This window comes from Tamandua tetradactyla, chromosome 25 (assembly GCF_023851605.1).
Source record: "Tamandua tetradactyla isolate mTamTet1 chromosome 25, mTamTet1.pri, whole genome shotgun sequence".
Lineage (NCBI taxonomy): Eukaryota > Metazoa > Chordata > Mammalia > Pilosa > Myrmecophagidae > Tamandua > Tamandua tetradactyla.
In genome coordinates, this window is record NC_135351.1 from 12,879,211 (window position 1) to 12,898,811 (window position 19,601).

At 35.6% G+C, this 19,601-nt stretch overlaps 1 long non-coding RNA gene across 1 annotated transcript in view; it reads right to left on the minus strand.

The window, feature by feature from the left end:
* Nucleotides 1-15,635: 15,635 nt before the first annotated feature.
* LOC143669053 (uncharacterized) overlaps nt 15,636-19,601 on the minus strand; it is a 94,546-nt gene continuing 90,580 nt past the window's right edge. Inside the window, exon 4 of the long non-coding RNA XR_013168671.1 lies at nt 15,636-16,029. This is a non-coding gene — a long non-coding RNA (uncharacterized LOC143669053). The remainder of the gene's footprint in view (nt 16,030-19,601) is intronic.

Below are 19,601 nucleotides of genomic sequence, written 5' to 3' on the forward strand. Positions count from 1 at the left end.
CATGAGCCATGATACAGGAGGTAAATTCAGAGTTCAGTGGTTGTTCAAATGGTATCCTGAGAAAGGTGGAAACTAGGATCATGCAGATTTGGGAGGGGGAGCTGGGATTCACAAAGAGGTAAGAAACAGATATGTTGAGCCGATGATCAAGTACAAGAGCTGGTTGGAGCACAATTCCACTGTTGCTACCATTTGCAATGTTGGCTAGTTTCTCAGGACAAAGAGTAAAATTCCTATGAAACACGAAGAGCCTGAAATTCAACTTCCAAGGATGAGCTTTCCAAGAATGGGACTTGTGGTAGTTAGGTTCAGGTGTCCTAACTTCTATTGGCTCATGTCCACAGCAATAGAACTAGGCACCTTCATCTATAAGGTGCCTAGTTCTATTGCTGTGGACATGAGCCAATGGCATGTGAACCTCATCTGTTGCTAATTACATCTGCAGTTGGCTAGGAGGCGTGCCTGCTACAATGAATGATGTTTGATTTAATTGGCTTGTGCTTAAATGAGAGAGTTCAACAGAGCACAGCCCAAGCAGCTCAGCATACCTCATCTCAGCACTTGCAGCTCAGCCCAGACCTTTGGAGAGGCAGAAAGAAATCACCCCAGGGAAAGTTGTTGGAACCCAGAGGCCTGGAGAGAAGGCCAGCAGAGATCGTCCTGTACCTGCCCAGGTAAGAAAGAACTTCAGTTGAAAGTTAGCTACCTTTCCTCTGAAGAACTATACGTTAACTAAATAAATCCCCTTTTATTGAAAGCCAATCTATCTCTGGTGTGTTGCATTCCAGCAGCTAGCAAACTAGAATAGGACCTAATCTGTCATTTACCCTTGCCTGTTTTATCCAGCTCAGTCTTTCACAACTTACACCCTCATTAAGTTCTCCCTTCCTCCTGAAGAGTAGATGCAAGACCCTCTCTATACTGACAGTGAATAATCTTAAATAGCAAGATTTGGAAATGACCACAGTGACCACCAGTATAATTAAAGCCAGACATCTTCAAAGACCTTCTTTCACCTACAAATGAAACTAATTACTAGTCTCTTTCACTGGGAGTCCCTCGCTGTTGGTTTCCAGGAGTAGCCACAGATGGATCATCCCTGGCAGTTTATTCTCAAAAGCTTTTCAATAAATCTGGTTTGAATTCTAGAGTCTACCCTCCCCCAAGACCTGAAAGAAATATTCAGGAAATAGAACCTAGTAAAATGATTTATAGCAGCCCACAGTCTGGTGGGGAACAGGCCGGTAGTGAAGCAATGAATTCCAGCCCCTCCTCAGCCATGTCTAGGTGTAAACAAACAGCAAGTTAAAAAAAAAAAAACCCAGGTACAAACCATGTTGTGCAAGTGTAACTCTCAGGCGAAGAACTAGAAACAGACACATTGGGGCTAACCCTTACAAAACCTGTTCATAAGGCCTTGAAGGAAATGAAAGAACTTAAAGGATTTTAGGATTGAGCTAAATGTGAGACCCTCTCTTTTTAGTTCATGACCATAGTTCACCCCAATTCAAAACAGTGAGAGCTGAGGCTCAAAGAGATCAAGTGGTTGTCTGCATTTCCCACAGACCAGAGGCCGGTCCTTTTGACTGCTAATCTAATTCTCTCCTGACTACATTACATTTTACAAAATGCAGATGCCAGGGCATGGCGACTTAATCAGAATAGTTCATGGACAAAGTTCTCTGGGCCCTGCTCCTTGCCTGTCTTTACAGTTCTGAGCCTTATGACAAAGACTATCAGTTCCATTCAGACCTTGGATTTCCCACTACCTTCCCTTACCAGGGCCAGAAGGGTTCTTTTCAATTTGAAAATTTATAATTAAAAAAAAATTGCATTGAGAAAAATTAAATCCACATCCAGAAATTCTGCAGGTCTCTGAAATGGCAATACACAATTACAAAGACTCTCCATAGACACACAGGATGGTTGTGATTCCAACTGGTAGCTGTTCATCCTAGAAACGGTGTAGATGATATCTGTAGAAGAGGTCAGGGAAATGTCTCTAATTTCTTCTGATCCCTCCCATCTCTCATCATTTTCCTTCTTTGTCCTCTGAGTCGTTTCTATAATGTCAAGTCGTTCTTATTTATACCTGATAACTCCCTTGTATCAAAACTGATGCACTAGTCTCAGACAATCCTCATTTATAAAATATGTGGGTTTAGACATTCAATTGAAATTCTGCTACCTATAATCTTAATTCCTAGCTGCATGGTTAATGCAATTGCTTATAAATCTGCTCTGCAAGCACTGAAACATAATGTCATCTGTGTTGCTTTCTGTAAGAGAGGCATGTACAAACATCCTTTGCTTTCAAAAAGAAAAAAAAAAATTATTTGAGTTGAGTGATGCCCAGGAAAGGCATCGCTTCTCCCTCAAAAACTTTTTTTTTTGTCTGTTTGGTCCACAAACCAAGGGGTGTGAGTTTTTAAAAAGATGTTTTCTTATTGGTATCACCGCATCACCTGACTGGTCAGTCCTTGCTATTTTTTAAGTATAAGTCAAAGAAGTCAGTAACCTGTTCCAGGGTGTCCTCCTGACACCCAAGAGCAAAAACAGAATGGAAGAGAATGAAGCAAAACAAGGGACAAGAAGTGGAGAGAGAAAAATAAGAATGAGAGCCTGTCCAAGAGACTGGAGTCCTTTCAAACTCCTTGAATAGCAAAGACAGAGTCAGAAGAATAAGGAAAAATAGGGTCAAGACCAAATAGGATACCAGGGAAGAAAGGGAGATAATCCCAAAAGAGAGAAGAGCAATTCTCCTTTTGGAAAATTGTTGGTATTTATTTTGAAAGGATCAGTGAATAGGGCTTGGCAGGATTTTAGAATCTTTCGTACCATTTTTCTAGCATCTTCTAAATGAGTACTCTTAAATTTCACTTGTGAATGAATCCCCTGAGAGCTGGGTAAATGTTCACATTTTGAAGTCTCCCCAGCAATGCGATGCAGAAAATTCCACAGTGATACTCAAGAATCTGAATTTCCAACAAGCCTCCTATGTGATTCAGATTATTCCAGGTAATCCTATGTCTCTAGTCTTCAACTATTTCCAACAATATAACTCACCATTTCTGGAAAGAAAGTAAGGAAACAAGAAAGAGAGGAAGGAAGGAAAAAGGAAGAAAATTATTTGCTAGAAGGTGTTTTTTTCTTTATTCTCCAAATCTGAACTTCTTAAAAATATATTTAAAATCGATCGGATAAAAATTCAAATAAATATGAACCATGCACTTTTATACACTAAATACATTAGAATTATTATTTTAATAGAATCCGTATTATTTTAAAAGAATATAGATGATGTAATTTACAAAAATGACTGAAAAAATCTAGTCCATTTTGAAGAAGTATTATTTTGTTATGCTATTTGCAATTTTATTTTCAAAAGTGAATAAAATGCATTTTCCTCCAAAATTAAAGGCCACGACATCAAATACTTCTTTTTACGCTTTCCATGAAACAATTCAGACACGTTTAGCACATTAGGTCTTTGATCTCCAATTTCAACTCACCCAGTAGAGTAATAGTTACATGTGAGACCACTGTGAGGTCTTGACCCTCTGTTACAGTTTTTTCCTTCAAGGAAACGTCCATTCTCATCATCAACTTCCAAATAACCCACTAGTTGCCCAAGTTTTAATACTTTACATCAAAGCAGATAAATGTGAGCTTAAGGGTTAGTGGCATTCTCTAAAACATTATTTTTCCATTTGGTTTCTTACTAGAAATGTAAAGGTGGTTAAATTATTGGGGAAGGGTAACATGCACATTTCTGGAGCACTAAGGATGTCTATGCTTGCTTTACATGGGTAAAAAATGAGTTAACCATTTGACATTGCACTGTCATATCTTTATTTCTTTAAAAGTTGCGTTATTCCTCTCTTAGAAATAGTATATCATCAGTTGATTCTGGGGTAAAAACTAACTTTCTGTTCAAAATCCTACAATAGTATATGTAAAGATGAAATTAGAATTCCAAACTTAGGGGAAAAAAATCATTCAAAAATGTATTTTACTCCCAAATGGTCTTTTTTAGTAAGCTAGGGTTAGGGTCAACTCATGCAAATTTTGCTGCCTGATTTCCCCATTACTGATCACAGCTGATAGAGTTCACAAAAGAGCAAAGCTCACTGTCGGAGCACATTAACAGCTGCAAAGAAGGAGACAAAAGAACAATGTGCGATTATTTTTGTAGTCATTCACTGGGGTGAGTTCAGTCTTGCTTTTTCCTACCTGAACAGTGGATAGAATATGTGGTCACTAAATACTACATTTATATCCTGATATTGTGTTTTTAGATACTACTGTGTCAACATTCAACATGGTTTTAAGATGTGTTTATCTAACGAAAGTGAGCAAGGTGGATGTCAATTTATCTTGCTCATGGTTCTGCCAATTACATGCAGCCAAATAGCCTAAACATATCTCAATTAAATAAGTGGAATGAAAAAAAGTCGTTCTTAGAACCAGAGAACATGCATTTGAGTAGTTGGTGATAATGAACTGGGTGATCTCAGAGCTATAAAGTAACAAGGGAAAAAATACACACGGTCCCTGCCTTCACAGAACTTACAATCTAGGTGGAAAGCAGATATTAACCACATTTTCACGAAAGAAGTGTATACTATTCATGAACTGAAAATGAATAGTATATGAGAATATAGCTTAGGGTCAACAGACTAATTGAGAGAGTCAGGGAAGACTTACTTAAGGAAGTGACTTTGGGTTGGGCTCTGAAGGATGAGTAGGAGTTAACCAGGCAAAGGACTGAGAGGAGAAGCATCAGAAAGCGCTACAGTTGGGGAGAAAATATCTGCAAAAACTGAGGTTGATAGGGCCAAGCTGTGTTTTAGAGAAAATATAGCTGGACTACACAAAACTCAGGGGAAAAGGCATAAAATTAGTCTGGAGCAGGTAGTCAGAGTATTCAGGACTCCATGTATTGTATGGAGGATTTGGATCTTCATCATGTAAGAATTGGGGAGTCATTGAAAAGTTCTGTGTGAGTGTGTGTATGTGAGTAAATGTGCATATACATGTATATATACTCTCACAGCACAGGTTTCAGGAGGGGGGTAGCACCCAGCCATATTTACACTTTGACTCAATCACTCACTGGGATATGGAAAAGAGGTTGAAGTGGGGGTCAGACCATGTCCAGGGAAGAGGTGATGGAAATTTGGCCTGAGATAATGAACGAGAAAGATTTTTAGGAAAGAGACTCTGATTCAGAACCAGATGATTTCAAGGGACAATGGAAAAGGACCAGATTTGGTGGGGGAGAGGAGGAAGAAGGCAGGTCAAGTCTTTGATTTTCAACCTGTTGAGTTTGAGTTGCCATTGTGAGAACTAAGTAGAGATAAGAATGGGCAGCTGTCTATATAGGTTTGGTACCCCTAGGATAGGCTGAGACTAAAAGTATTTGAGCTGTTGGGTGAGTTCTAAAGAACATATGTGACTTTTGGGGTTTGATTCCCAGAGCCTGCCCATGCCAAAAAAAAAAGGGGGGGGGGGGGAGGAATATATAGGATTTTAACATATGGCAACTGAGGGACATTCCAGAAAGGATACTTGTAATCATACTAAAGCAGGAGCATATACAGTCTGCTCTTTCATTAACCACTTATACAAACTATTTTATAATACAATTTAACCAAAACTTTAAAAAATGTAGGCACTAAAAAGGCATCAGTCCATTGCTCTCTCTTAGTCCAATGGAATGTTAATTTTAGATTAGACTCACATAATGGATGAAGTAACTGCCTTATAAAGGGTAAATTCCTACATCCTCTGAAATTTACAACCTCTCTTTTTCTATAATCACTATTCAAAAATTTCTAGAATTTCTTTTGGAATTATGCTTCTTTTTTAAAGGTAAAAAAATACTTCATAAGCTTCTCAACTATTTCTATGTTAAAATATTTGCTGGAGTTTTTTTTAACCCAAATCCATTGTCCCCAGAACACCATGTTGATCATTTGTAACCTACCACTACTAATTTAAAAATCAATATTCGCAATTGAGTTAATTATTTAGTAAATTTAGTTTATTGCCAAGATTATTCTTTCAATTAAGGGCAATAGCACTAATTTCGCATGAATATGCTTTCTTGAGAGGAAGAGAAAGGTGTGGAGTGACAGTAAGTTAGCTTGCAGGGACTTGCAGGGGAAATCAACATAGCTTGTCTTACCTGCAGCACAAACTACGGAGTGTCAGATGAGTAAAAGGCATCCCTCTGTATTGTGATAAGAGAATCTGAGAACCACTGCTCTATATCAGAAAGTCTGTATTCTTCAAATAGAATGTATTACCAACAATATACTCATTTCTGCTTTCATGCAGGTCATGAGAAAAATGTGTTCAATGTTTTGAGTTGCTTTGTAAGTTATTACAAACAGTAGACTGATCTATTTTTTTCTGATAGAGAAGGAAACTTTCAAGGCAGCATTTACTAAGATATAACTTATATTTTATAGAAGACAAGCTATCAAATAGAGTTACCTCTTTCTAATGCCTTGAAAAGCAATTCAGATATTTAATTTCATAGCTTAATTTAATGTGACATAAAAGGGAATGCTAACAACACAGGTTCATTTAACTGTGCACACAGTGAAGCTACTGCCAAAAAAACTGGCCAGCGCTTTCAGTTCATTATGTAGCAAAACCAAGAACACTTACATGTCCTTAATCCATTTATAATCATTACATTATCAAAAAGAATATGCATTAAAATGAAATATAAGAAAAATTTCCTTTTCAAGTTGTTAATAAGGCTTCAAGACTTCCAAACAGTTTCCATGCTGACAGAGTGTATGTTGAAAGTATAAAGTCTTGAAAGGATGGCAGATATTTGGATGCAAAGGCAGTAGACTGTAACATTCTCTTACACAATGCCAATAATGGCATTTCTTCATTTTAATGTGTTTACGATTCTTAAGTGATTACCTTTATAAACTCGCTGTTTGAGGAGTTTCCTCATGCTTTAGAAACACATGAAAGTTTGCCGGCTCTTTAAAACAGGCACCATACCATCAGTTTAATAAATTTTCTAAGCACCTATCCTGTTCAGGTTGTATGCTAGATCCAGGAGATCTAGAGATTTAAAAATAAACAATTTCTGCTATCAGGGTCCAAATATCTATTGGGAGAAAAAGTCTTACAAAGAAAAGAGGTAATTACATTAGAGAAGCAAAGTAGTAGGGTAGCAGGAGTGAGAATGTGATCAGGGATGGCTTTATAAATGATGTTAATTTTCAGTATGCTTTTGAAAACAAACAAGACTTTGGCAGATACACAATTGGAGGAAAGACTTTGTAGGGAGATGGCACAATATACTCAGAGCAAATGGAGCCTGAAAGAGCACGGTATGTTTATAGAGCTGTAAGCAATTATGGGTGACTGGAATTCAGAAAGAATTTAAAGGGCATTGGGCCAGAAAAGTAGACTTGCAAGTCAAATGCAAGAACATATTCTAATCATCGACAATGGAAGGCCATTAAAGAGTGTGAAACAGAGAAATGAGTGCATTTTATTTTGGTGTTAGAAAGACTACCGATGGGGTGGAAGATTTAAATAAAAAAAAGTTATATCATTTTTTTAATCAACACTGAATTAATAAAAATGTCAATTTTGATTAATGACCTTAAAGTTTTAATGGAATCAAAATCAAAATGACAATAAGGTTGTAGCTGTTTTGTTTTGGTGGGGAAAGCATGACAAAATGATTCCCAAATTCATCTTAAGTTTTCAAACTGCTTGCTTTACATTAAATATCTCATTTGATATAGCAACCTTAAAAAGTAAATATTGTAATTATACCCGTTTGTCCAGAAAAGAGTTTGAGGATGGGACAAGTTCAATAACTTATCCAAAATCATATAGCATGGTGGGCGCTGATGTTCTGACTCCATATCTCATTCTCTTAAAAATATAACACATGGCTTCCTTTATGGCAATACTTATAATATGAGAAATTTTAAACAATCCAAATGTCAAGCTACAGAGAAACAGATGCATGTATTATGGCATATTCATACAAAAGCGATTAACAATATTTTTAAAGCATATTAATGACATGGATAAATGAATATACTATAATGATGAAAGGGAGAGAGCAGGAAAATTTGTAAGTATTATCTCATTAAAAAGGAAAAGAGAAAGAAAATGATGAGAAGGGAGGAGAAAGAGTAACAGTTTGTGGCAAGCTCAGTGGAGAAACATAAAAATACAAACATACACTGAAAGTGTTTAGTTTGCTATGAGATAGTCAGAAATCATTTTTATTCTCATTTTCATATTCTTTGGTTGTTATATTTGTATTACTCCTATAATCAGAAAACAAAGGAATGTATTTTTTCTAAATTCTTTATTCTAATGACTTCAGTGGAATTGTACAGACTCAAGTTCTACTGCACTGTGTTAGAGATAGAGAACTAATATTTGCCAGTTACCTTTCCTAGGAGGTAGGTACTTTCATTCCTTTTTCATCACAGATAATGAATTTGTGGCTCAGAGAAGTGAAATGACACGGCCAGGGTTACTGCTTCAAATGAGTGGAAAACCCAGAATTAGAACCAGGTTTACATGTCTCCAGAGCATAATGACATGTTGTTGTTTTTTAATAAAGACTCCCAATTGCTGGAAACTTTATTTAAAAGAATTTTGTACATAGAAGTACAAGAATCAAATACACAAATCAAGTAAAATCTCACATAATTAATTAGAACTTTGAGTAATTGATTTTCTTTAACGTAGAAGCCCCAATGCAGATGAAAAAATCTGGACATCTATATTTTAAACAAATATCTGTAGAATTCAGGGATTGAATGGCTGGTCAGTTTTCTGTGGGACAAATACAAGCAGACTTGATGTTCAAAGGAGATGGAAAGCAACTACAGGATTCTGAGAACACTGCATAACTTGCCTCCACCAGCTACTCTGGCCAAATGTGCTCTCTCCATTTTACTTCACATACTCCTGGGTGCCAGGCTTTTCTCTTACCAATTTAGGTTCACACCAAAAATTAAGTGAATTTTAATAAAATTCTCTCAAGTTACAGGAAGAGATCACAATAAAGAACCAATAGCCTTCCCCAATCTACAATAATCATTCTTTTTCTACCAGATAACCACTCTTCCCTACTTTCTAACCCAAATCAGTTCCCCAATTTCACGTTTTTGGTTTTTTGGTTTTTTGTTTTTGTTTTTGTTTTGTTTTGTTTTTTCACATGGGTAGGCACCAGGAAGCGAGTCCAGGCCTCTGACATTGCAGGCGAGAACTCTGCCACTGAGCCATCGCCATGCCGCCCTCCTGTTTCTTTTAAATGAAAGTGTATCTTCCTCCTTCTTCAGAAACTTGCATGATAGCCACACCCAAAACAAGTCTTAGCTTTGACCCAAATAGTCTGATCTAGGCAGTCATTATAAATAACCTGAGTGGCCCTCCCTCAGACAAACGCTGAAAAATACAATTTCTTCTTTCCTTATCAGCATGAAAAGAGGAGAACAGAAATGAAAAAAAAAATAAATCAATAAAATTAACAAGAGCAACCAGTGGGGACAGTAAAGTAGGAGAGGAAAGGCTTGGGCTGGCAAAGAACACATAAAAAACAGACATAAGAGAGGACAGGAAAGCAGAGGGGGGATGTCCCCAATCCAGGTGGCAAAGGATTTGCAAAGATAGAAACTAAGAGGACAGGATCTTATCATTAAAAGTTACCGAACACACAAGCTAACAATGCGTCAGTACGGTAACTACTGAGTCGGTCATTCTGTGTTTCCCCAGGAGGGCATGCGTTTTTACATTATTGGAAAATGAGAATTGTTGTACCGGGTGCATTAAACCAGAAATCCATTTCTGAAAGGCAAAAAAGGAAAATGAAATGTGAGGTCATTATTGTCCTTCTCAGAACAACCCCAGCAATTAAGAATGAAACCCCAAATATCTTCATTTCTTTTAAAAACAGAGGGCTTCCTTATGTTGAAATTTAGTAAAGACATCCAAATTCTCCAAGACCATCCCCAAAATTTCTCTAGTTTTTAATCACCTGTCTTCTCAACTTTCATCTTTTCAGAAGGAGTATTCAAAATCTGTCCTCATATAACAATTACTGTCTTCCTTGTATCATTTTTAATGTCTTTTTAAAGACTATTCTGGGGCAGGCCACAGCGGCTCAGTGGCAGAGTTCTCACCTGCCACGCCGGGGACCCGGGTTCGATTCCCAGTGCCTGCCCATGCGGCGGGGGGGGGATGTAAAGACTATTCTGCAAGCCCTTCCTGAAAGGATAAGAATCTTCACATAATATAACACACTTGTGTCTTAATGTAACCTTTCTAGAGGATTTCTGTTTACTGTGACATGTCAAAGAATCTGAAAACTCTTCCTCTTCAAAACATCTAGAAATCCTAATTTGAGCAGATCTGAATTTAAAAGAAAGTGAGATAAATTCTCCAGGGCTGAAAACCAAATGGAACTTGAAAAGCAGAGGAGTTAGAATGGAACAATGATTCAGTTACCCTATGGTGAAGGTGGGGAGGGGCGGACAGGTAGAGGTGAGTTTGACTTGGTCAGCTAGGGGCTTGGGTTTCAATGACCATAAACACACAGTAGAGAAATCTTGGATCTACAAAAAGAAGGTGCAAAATTGGAACTGAGACCTATGAATAACGCCAGAACCCTCAAATGTCTACAAACTCAATGAAAGTTTGACTAAGAAATAAATGTATCCACTATCAAAAAGAGATGACAACAAAGCTGACTCTCTTTGTCTACGTGCTGAGTGAAAAAGTAAAGTTAACCCTTTAAAATTGATAATCAAGTTCAAGACTCAAATGTATACTATCTGCATGATCCTGGAATACCCAGACAGAGTTATTAACATAAAAAGTTGTCCAAGATTGGCAATACAGTGGGGGAACCTGACAACAAAAAAAGTAAATTCACTCTGAAAAGGCATGCTCACAATCCAGGCTGCATAGGATTTGCAAAGATAGAGACTAACAGAACATGAGTTCATCATTAAAAATTACCAAACACCCAAGCTAACAATGCCTCAAGAGTAAGAGTCTGCAGAAAAACTGTGGTGCAAAATTTCAGGTAATACAAATTTTATAGATGGATAATAAAACATTTTAAATATGAGAAAGTAAAACATACTACAAAAAAAGATGAGGTATATTTGGAAAGCAACTAAATAGCACTTCTAAAAATAAATATTATGACCATTAAAATAAAAATTTATCGGACAGCTAAATGACAAAGCTGCAGAAAATACCAGATAAGTAGAATATAGAAGTGAAGAAATTATTCAAATTTACTGTAGAAATAAATAAACTGAATATATAAAAAAAGAAGTTGAAGACACAGAGAATAGAATGAGGAGGCCCAATAAAAGTCTAATAATATTCCAAAATTAGTTCAGAGAAAGAATGAGGAAGAGAAAATATTTGAAGAGAAAGTACTTCATAATTTTTCAGAATGAATATATGCACAATTTTTCTGATTCTAGAATTAAGGTGAATTAAATCCCTAGGTCGGAAAAATAAGGGAAATCACTTAAGCACATTGTAGTGAAATTACAAATCATTAATGACAAAGAGAAATTTAGAGCAACTAAAGAGAAAAAAAAAAGAATAAAAAGGCAGCAAAAATAAGAAATAAATGTATAAAGATAAAATAAATGTTAAAGATAAAGCACAGGATAAGTTACAAGATATAAGCCAAAATAAGTAATGTCTAATAAATGTAAAAGTCTAAACATAATGTTTAAAAGACAATTAAAATCCAGCTAAATGCTGTTTATAAGACACAACACTTGAAACCCAAAGATACAGAAAGATAAAAATAAAAGAAAGAAAGAAAGAAAAGGTTATAGAAAGACAGAAAACAAAAGGATGGGGAAAATACAAAAAACAAATATTAACTTAAAAATCTGGAATACTTATATAATATCAGATAAAAAAGATTTAAGTAAAACCTATTAAGTAAAAAAAAAGGATCACTATATAAGTATAAGAAGAGAAATTCATTCAAAAGAAAAAATGATTCTAAACATGTATGCATCCAAAAAGATAACCTCAAAATACAGAAAGCAAAAATAATGGAATTATGAGAAAGAACTTAAAAATATACCATAAGAGTGAAGGATTTAATATACTTTCCCAAAAATGTCTATTGAACAAAATTTTGTAAAAAAATAGATGTGAGCAACACAAAAAATGGCATAGATGAAACACATGCAATAACAATTGAAAAGCACGTGTTCTTTCTAAGTATACAGGGAACATTTATAAAATAGACTATATAGAAGGCCACAAAATAACTTCAACAAACTTAAAAATATGGGAGGAATGTACATCATAGTCTCTGACTACAAAGCAAGTAAGTTAGAAATTGACAACAGGAAAATTCATTCAATTTCTCTCCACCTATATCTTTGGAATAAACGAACAAATAAGTAATCTTCCATACAAAAAAAATTGTATGAGAAACAAAAAGTTGGATGGTGGACAAAGTATTCTTTGTTCCAAATATAACAGATACCTAATTGACACCAAACACCTAAAGAGCATACACAAATTTGTGAGAGAAATATTGAATGCAATAAATAAATTGCCAAAGCACCCCAATTCCTTCAAGGAAAATTAATACACAAAGAAATATATGAAGGAAGGCCTGTTCTTAATAAGAGTCTATGAAGTGAAAAGTAACCACACACCAAAATATTATGCTATACCAGTTAAATTAGCAAAAATTTTATTTAATTTTAGCATTCATTGCTGGTCTAGACTAAAATGAAAATGATATACGTATGCAGTGTAGTGACAGTGCAACCTGTTATGATTCAAGGATTACAACATGGAAATATGGCTGAAGAACCAGAAAAATAGTCAAATTCTTTGATTCAGTGATTCCACTACTAAAAATTTTGCCTAAGGAAATAAACCAAAAGTTGGGGGAAAGCTGTATATACAAATAGATGTTTGTTGCAGCATTACTCACAAATAACAAATATTCAATCGCTCCATAGAGACGTAGTTAAATAAATTAAGGAATAATTATGGAACATGAGACATTTATATGATGAAAATTATGGAGAATATAAACAATTCTTGTTCTGAATTAAATACAAAAACAAAATATAAAAGTTCTCCCTGCTCTACAGTGATGTAGAAACTGTGTAAGCTTAAGGATAATTCCTGGAAGAAATCTTAGGGTATTAAAAACAAATTTTGGTTGGGATATTTGGATTAAGATTTTTTTTTCCTTTGCTTTGTTTAGAAATGCACTTATGTGGCTATATGTGTATAGTAAAATATGAACGTACAAGTGCCATTATAATATTAATTTTCTTGTTTAAATTTTCACATATAAGGGTTTTTTTTCTAGTTGCAAGTAAGTGCAATTTACAGTTGATATGATATTGCATTGTTGAGGAGGGTTTCATGCTTCTTAAACACTTGAAGATTGCACCATATGATATACAAAGAGATTTTTTTAAATTGTTCTCAAAACTCATCAGTGAAGAATCCCTTTGTTTTCTGTTTTCTAGGAAAGTAACCATGTACCCTAACTCTGCCCTAATCAGTTTCATATCCACAATAACATATTCCTCTCAAGCATTTTCATTGTTTTATTAACATTTGAAATGGATGCTAAACGTCTATTAGAAAGAAATTAATGCTGAGAAAATAAACTAATAAATATTTAATGCCCGCAAAAACTTTTGTAAGGAAATGGGTGAATGAATAAATGGATGAAAATAAAAACATAATAATAATGTGTTACTTGAACACATGTTTTACATTAAATACTTCATTTAAACATATTATTGGATCAGTAGGTTAGTTCTCTTAATATCTATGCTGAGTCCTGGGCATCCAGGGACTGAAATTAAACCGTACACACTTCCAAAGGAAAACAGGAGACAGAAATAAAACCCAGCTCCATGCAATGGATAAAGGAATGGTCTACTTCAGGGTCTCAGTATTTCCAAACCTTGATCAGTGGAATACTAATGATCATCACTCTCTATGTAGGTATCTTTAAAAATTAGTGTTTTACAAATAATAGGGGGAACAAAGGTTAAAATATATTGGGTAGATGGAAATCCTAGTGGTCAATGAGAGGGAGGGATAAGAGTTATGGAAGGTATGAGGTTTTTCTTTTTTCTTTTTATTTCTTTTTCTGGAGTGATGCAAATGATCATGGTGATGAATATTCAACTATGTGATGCTATTGTGAGCTATTGATTGTATACCAAGTATGGAGTATTTGTATGTTAAGAATGTTTGTGTTTGTATTCATAAATAAAACTATTTTTTTAATTAGTGTTTTAATAGCCAACGGATAGAAGCAACTCAAGTGTCCATAAAGAGATGAATGGGTAAACAGAATTTGGTTTATACTGCAATGGAATACTATTCAGCTATAAAAAGGAATGAAATTCTAATACATGGAACAACATGGATGAATCTTGAAGACATTATGTTGAATGAAATAAGTCAGACACAAAAGGACAAATATTTTATGTTCTCACTTATATGAACTATTAGAATACGCAAATTCACAAAGGCAGAAACTAGAATACAAGCTACCAGAGGGCAGGAAGGGGTGGGAAATGGGGAGTCAATGCATAACTGCTGCTGTTTCTGCTGGGGTAATAGAAAAGTTTTGATAATGGATTGTGGTGATGGTGGCACAACCTGGTGAATGTAATTAGCACCACTGAGTTGTACATTTGAAAGTGCATAAAATGGGAAATTTTAGGTTGTGTACATATATATACATATATTTTATCAGCATAATTTTTTTTAATCAAAGAACTGTATAACATAAAGAATGAAGCCAAATGTAAATCAGGGACTATAATTAATAGTATAATTATAAAAAATTGTTTCACCAATTGTAACAAAGGCACCATATTAATGTAAAGTGTTAATGTTAGGAAAAATTATGGCAGAGGGGTATGTGGGAACTCTGCAATATCTGCATGACTTTTCTGTAAATCTACAACTGCTCTAAGTTAAAAAAGATTATGGTTAGAATTTAAAGAAAATTAAAAATATTGCACGTTGTATATTTCTCTTGGAGATTCTTAGTATCACTGTTTTGTATTCCTCCTGTGGTAAAGAGGGTTGTTTTCACCCAACAGTTTCCAAAACTCTTTAACCAGAAATCTTTATTTTAAATTATTGATTGATCAACAAGGTATCTATTAATATTCTGGAATCCTAAGAACACAGTTTGTAAGAATTGATTTAATACAACATGCTTATTCTTGCTTAATTCTTAGAGTTTTTACTTTTGCCCAGCTATTGGAAGAATTGTGTTTCCTTCACCCAGAAAAAATGTGCCCATTTCTTCTACTAACCTCAAAAAGCCACACCCCTTTAAAAACCAGCACATTGATTGTTCTTAAAATAATTGAAGCACATAACACTAGAAAAATATGGAAAAGGCAGAAGTAGAAAACACTAGGAAAATGTGAAAAATGCAGTAAAAAAATATATACTTTGACTCAGTGGTTATTGTTTCCCATTAGGAAAATCCCTAAAAGACTTAGGACTAAGATTTAGGAAAGTCCTTAAAAGACTGAAGAGATTGTGTGCAGGGTGTAAATTATTCTGTTCTTGGCTAAGTTTTGCTTATCTCTCTTGAAGGTTTTAGGGTTTGTTTGCCTGTATGTTTTGAAGGGAAGAAAAGGGGCAGGGAAGCTTTATCTATCTTGGAAGTGTTTCCTCCTAAACCAAAGTAAATTTTTTTTCTAACTCTCTGTTGTCCAATCTGTACAAAACAAGAGTTTATTATGTTGGTTACAATCGAACATGTTAACCATGAACAGAAAGAATCTAGATCAGCGCTAATGACCTCTGCAGTCAATGAAGGAAGTGTATAGACCAGGGAGTACCGTGAGTCGAACAAGGAGCAAGGTGGCCCGTTAAGCATCACCTCCCTCGGGTAGCCACAGTTCTTGCCATTGCATTGAGCATCCTTGGAACTCCCTGGAACCCTCTTCCTGACATGCAGCTCTACTGAAAGATAAGAACAGAACTAAATTAATAACCAATGGATGCCCCAGACAAGACTAAGAATGCCTTTTCTCCCTACTACTAGATTGAGTGCAGTTTTTCTAAACCACCATACTCAAGTTCATGGGCTTGTGTAATGAAGAGTTGGTCTTATAAATTATACCTATGGGATAACTGCCATTCCTTTGGTGCTCACTATGTGACAGCCTGTATGGATTGCCTTATGTGGATTCTTTCATTTAACCCTTTTATTCTCTATAGATGAGAAAATGAAGTTACTAAAGATGTTTAGTAGATTGCCTAAGGAACATCCCTAGTAGAGAAGGCAGGATTCCAACTGAGAGGAGAAATGGACATTATATAACCCCCTTTGGATGCTATGGGGAAACTGAGATTGAATGTTAACTCTTGCTCAGTGTTCAGAATAGCACAATAGATAATACCAAGCTTCGGATTTGGACCCAAATCCCATTTGTCCATTTCCATGGTTTTTCTGTCATATCACATGGAGCCTTATAGTTACCATATAGATATAAGGCTTTCTATGACCAGGTAGGTGAACCCTCTTTTATGTATCAAGGTATACTCTATCTCAACACATATGAATAAAAATACCATGGGCATCTTAAATATTCCCTCATCAGTTTAACATATCATATCATTGCATTGCTAAATTGCAGTGATTTAACAAGTTTCTATGGCCTGCTCTGATTGATATATTAATTAATGTTAATAAAATAAGCAGTATATTGGTATATTTTTAGCACATAAAGATTAGTTTTATGACCTAGGAAATTGTTGCTCTTGATAAATCACTGAATCAGACTGCATTGGATATCTGAAATGTACATTTGGAAGGTACCATTGCAAGACTTACTTTTGTTGCTAGACTTGTAGAAATATAATTACCATCAATTCCAGCATCTGTCATTAGCATGATAAAAATTAAACATTTTTGAGATTTTAGCGTGTTTAGATTATTTGCTTTTAAATAGCTAAGTTGATTTCTTCTTTTCAAAAAAAAATTGGGGGGGGAGGGAATTCTCCCAGGCTAAGACCCTGTCAGCAGAGTTCTAGCCTAAAGCAAATTTTTACAGCTCAGTTATAAAACCCTTGAAATAAGAGTTCATAATGGAAACAGCTGCTCAACCTGAACTCTTGTGGGTGCCACTCTAATAAAAACTGCAGGAGTTCACATTACCATTGACTTCCCCTTACCTTCTTTCCTGTTCCCCATCCATTAACCAAACTGCACTACCTAATATAGGTAAAAGCTGCAGCTTTCCTCCCAACAAAGATAACAAGATAGGCAACTTACAGGTGGCAAATGGCACATTCCCCCAGACATCAGAGTGCACAAATATACCCTGGAGGCTGCCCTCCAATCTAGAGAATAACATCCCGCTCCAATGATCTCAAATTAGGAATAACATCCCAGCTCTGAGAACACTAAGCAATGACACCTATTCCGTATTTGTTTTTGGAAATGTGTTTCATTTGCAACACTTGTAGAAATAGTATATACTTTTAAAGCACTCTCTTTCATAAGGAGACTATCTTTATAATGCATTCATAGTATACTGACAGGTAGACAATTTCCTGAAATTGAAAGCAATATTTGAATTGAAATAACTGAATATTTCACTAATACATGCCAGCATGGTGCAGATTAAAATACAAAGGTGTTTCACTTACGCGACATTTTTGAAATCCCTGAGAATGAAGAAGGAACACATCTTTTTGAGACTTCATAATGTTGCCCAATGCTTTGCATTATTATGTAATTTCTATAACAAAATCCATTATTTTTTCCACTTACATCTGAGAAAGCTGATGCTCAGAATGGGCCAAAAACTTAATAAATTATTTTCGTACAGTTAGTAAGTGGAGGAGTATGATTAGCAACCTTTGATTAGCTGACTGAAAACTGCTATTAGTTTACAAGGGAGAAAAGAGTGAGAAGGTATCCTATTGATTAATATTTGTGTCAGATGATAAACCTTTGGAGAGCTTTAAAATTTGAAAGATTTCTTCTGAGACCTTGTAAGGTAAATGAGATCATTTTGTTATGGTTGCAAATAATTGGCAACCAAGCCTCTTATACCTACCAAGAATTCACCGGGCTTCAAGAAGCCTGGCTAACACACCATCCAATAATGCCTGCTGCCTCCCTATGTGAATGCAATTCTGAGGAACTTACAGGCACTTTCCATGCAATAATATCCTTTTGAATGCAGGTGCACACACACACACACACACACACACACACCCCTCCTTGGTTTTTAGTTCTGCTCTAGATGACAATGTGACTCCAGCAAGATTCCAGACACTACTCCAGGTCTATTTCTGAATGGAGGTGAGCTGCATTTGGCATCATTTAAAGCCCACTACCAGTTTGTTTTCCACTTACACAAGCCTCTAAATCAAAGATATCACTGAATTAAATGCAAATGTTTAAATGTCTGTTATTCTAATGTACCCACCCTCTGAAACATCTTTAAAAATAAACAGAAGGTGGGCCACAGGTGGTTCAGCAGGTAGAGTGCTGGCCTGCCTCAATTCTTGGTGCTTGCTCATGAAATAAATAAATAAATAAATAGATAGATAAATAAATAAATAAATAAATAAAATGGAAAACTTGGTTGTGAAAAAGGTGGGAAGAATAAAGAGGGAAATTTCACAATCTCTACAAGCAGATCTTGACAACCTGGAAATGAGGCATAGATTTATACCCAACACAACTCGTCTGAACATGCAACATACCTGCACCTTTACCCACCATCACTTCACCAGTGATGCCATTGTCTATAATGTAAATATCTTAGATGTTTTATATTGACATTTGTATATTCTATGACTTTTTTGTTTTTCCAATTTGATTTTTAGACATAAGTTAGTCAACTACGACTCTTTGATCTATTTATGGGACACAGCCCTACATTACATCCAGGTGGATTTGAAATCAATATTATTAATAAAGATTGTGGTGGTTTTAAAGATGCTCTATACTATAGGTATGTGTTTTCTTTCTAAAAAAAATTTCTTCAAAAAGTTATGTGCTTTCTCGCCTGTCATGCTGGAGACCTGGGTTCAATTCCTGGAGCCCATGCCAAAAATGAAAAAGGTTATGTGCTTTCAACTGAGCAGGTGAGCTCACTGCCCCCTGCCCCCACCCCGCCACGTGGGACATGACTCCTGGGGATGTAAATCTTCCTGGCAACATAGGACAGTACTCCCAGGATGAACTGAGACCCAGCATCATGGGACTGAGAAAGGCTTCTTGACCAAAGGGGAAGATAGAAATGAAACAAAATGAAGTTTCAGCAGCTGGAAGATTTCAAACAAAGTTGAGAGATTGTCCTGAAGGTTATTCTTACGCAGTATATAGATATCCCTTTTTAGTTTGTGGTGTACTGAAGTGGCTGGAAGGAAGTACCTAAAGCTGTTGAACTGTATTCCAGTAATCTTGATTCTTGAAGACAATTGTATAACTATGTAGCTTTTACAGTGTTATCATGTGATTATGAAAACCTTGTACCTGATGCTCCTTTCATCCAGTATTTGGACAATGA